Source organism: Geospiza fortis, unplaced genomic scaffold (assembly GCF_000277835.1).
Source record: "Geospiza fortis unplaced genomic scaffold, GeoFor_1.0 scaffold249, whole genome shotgun sequence".
NCBI classification, from domain to species: Eukaryota; Metazoa; Chordata; class Aves; order Passeriformes; family Thraupidae; genus Geospiza; species Geospiza fortis.
This window is the reverse complement of record NW_005054607.1, coordinates 414675-417593: the sequence shown is the minus strand read 5'-3', so window position 1 is coordinate 417593 and position 2919 is coordinate 414675.

Below are 2919 nucleotides of genomic sequence, written 5' to 3'. Positions count from 1 at the left end.
AATGCCTGTCCCACCAGCTGTCCCTGGACTGCATGGTCCTGGTCCAGCATCTGAGACGTTCTTTTCCATTATGTGGTGCATCAGAAATGACCCCCCGTCCCCTGCCAGGCTCCTCCAGCTGAAAAATCCCTTTTACATATGTTAAATGTGCAGGCAATTCTTTCTGCTGTGGTCCCATAAATCCAGACTCTGGATTATTTTTTTGCTGGTTTTTTTTGTTTGTTTGTTTGTTTGTTTGTTTTCTCCTTTTTTGTTTTGTTTTGTTTTGTTTTTTGTTTCTTCCCCAGTGCAAGCCTTCAGAGAGTACAACACACATTTCAAGCCCTCCGTGTGGGTGTACTTCACTTATGGCAGTAGAAGACAAAAAAAGTCGACTCCATTTCCTTCGAAACACGGATTTTTTTAATGGGTTTTTGCAATGAGGTGACAGTGGGAGCCTCTGCCGCCTTGGAATCAGTCAATGGACTGTGTCTCTCCTCTTCTCTTGAAGGTGATGCCTAAAGATTTCTGGTTTTTTAATGTATTTTTGATATATTTGTAACTTTTAGAACTTCAACATGTGGTTATGTAGCTCCCGATATTTTTTTCCTACCCTTTCTCTTGGATTTTAGAGCAATAATGTAACTTTCTAACACATTCCTGAAATACTGTTTAGCCTTATTTTTGAGTGGAGCACCTACAAGGAGACATAATAAGAAGCTTTGGACCAATTCCAATGGGGCAGTTGTTTTGGGGGAAAAATTACCTAAACAACTCCTCTTCTAATTGGACAATATGTGTTAGATATGATAATTTGTTACGCTTACAAAAATGGTGGAAATTTAATATTTTAATGAAATGGTAGGATGCAGAAATGTAGAAACCTTTGCATTTTAATACTTCTGCAAATGTTTTTTTCTTTTGATACAACAACAAAAGGACAGCTTTAGGTGAGCTTGGCACCTCCAGCTGCCTTGGAGCACACTCAGGAATATCCATTTATGTTAATATATGATATTTCTGTCTGTCCATGTGTCACAGATAGATCCCTGTCACTCTATTTTCTGTCACGACGCCTATCAACACTCTGCAGAAAGTGCATTTATCCTGTAGCTGCTTTCCTGTCACCTCAATAACCTGCACTGTTGGTGGATCTGGGTCATGCAAACACTGATTGAACTCAGCCAGATCTACAGGATTGAACTGGTAAACCACTACAAATTCACTGTATTTGTGAATTTCTGCCTGTGACAGCTCTCAGTGGATATGACCAGACTCTCTGTGCCAAGTTGTTTATAATCAGAAATTAAGCCCAGCCATACCCAGCCCCTCTGATCTCTGAGGACCAGCTGGAAAGCAAGGGGGGAATTATTTTCTGCCAAATTTCTGTGCCCTTGACACAACAGCTGGTAAGAATACCTGAAGGTGTAAGGTATTTTTTTATCAGTTGTGACTTTTTATCTGCTAGGAAGGCACTGAAAAGAAACACACAGCAAAGTCAGGATGCCCAAAGGCTTTCTCCATCTTTTCCTCTGTCTTCTGCACCCACGGGAGTTAAAATACCTAATATTTTATAAAATACCTAATAATATTTTATAAAATACCCAATAATAAATCCTGTACCTTCTGCCAAAGGGGTTATATGCCATATAAGGACAAAAGAAGGGAAAAAAACCCACTTCCCCTCAAAATACAAGAGTTGTTTCTTCTCCAGAGGAGAATCTTCTGCATCTATAACTATGCACAAATGTCCTTTTGAATTTTTGGAGTCAGTACTTCTTGTGACCCATCACAAACTCCAGTTCACAGTCTGAGTTGTCATATACCACAGACACAGCAAAATTTTGTGCCTATTAAACATGTTTTTTGTGACAGTGTTCACAGGGGTCTCAGGTTGAGGGAAGAGACGAGGATCTGACTCCACGTTTCAGAAGCCTTGATTTATTATCTTATGATATATATTACATTAAAACTATACTAAAGGAATAGAAGGAAGGATTTCATCAGAAGGCTGGCTAAGAATAGAATAATAAAGAATGATAACAAAAGCTCTGTCTCGGACAGAGAGTCTGAGCCAGCTGACTGTGATTGGCCATTAATTAGAAACAACCACATGAGACGGATCAGTATTTAATTCTTTCAGGGCTAGTTAATCCCTTGCTATGAGCCCATTCATCAGGAAACAAGCACAAAACTTATCAGGAGACATTCATCTATATTGAAGCAAGCAAATCCTGCCCTTTTTCTTCTCTCCCTCAAAAGCCATCAAGTCTTGTGCTTTCACATAGAGTGCAGTCAATTTTGTTTTATTTCCTGAATCTTTATTTACAAATAGAGGATCTTCTTGAGTTGCATACTTAACCTCCACCTAATTTAAAAGCTATGTTGAAAGAATTAGATGAAACTCAAGCCGTATGTCATAATCCTTTGTTCTAGCACTTGTTTAAAAATCTTGACTGAGTCACTGAACAGTCCTCGTAACCCAAGGAAAAAGGCACACAGTTTCATAAGAGTGACATAAACAGCCAATGCAACAGGAAAAAAAAATACTACCAAATTAAAGCAAGTGTAGAGGGTATCTTACTCATTAAAATTTTCCTGTAAATGTTGAGTGATACTTCAGTAGTAGGCAACATTGTTTAATGTCTGGTAACAGTGGCTAACTTGCAACCAATAGCACTGTGCTATACAAATATGGCTTTAATGATGTGACTCAAAACTTAATAAAACTGTAACATAAGTCAGAAAGAAAATGAAGCCATATTTTAGTTTTGATGCTGCCATACACATTCTTGCTAACCCTTCATCATTGTGTTTCTTGGAGTCAAGAAGAACTCAGTCACACTTGGAAATGACAAAGCATACACAGATGGAGTAAGAAAATAGGTTTTATTTTAAAATTTTATAGAAACATTTTTAGATTGCTTAAATAAAGCAGGT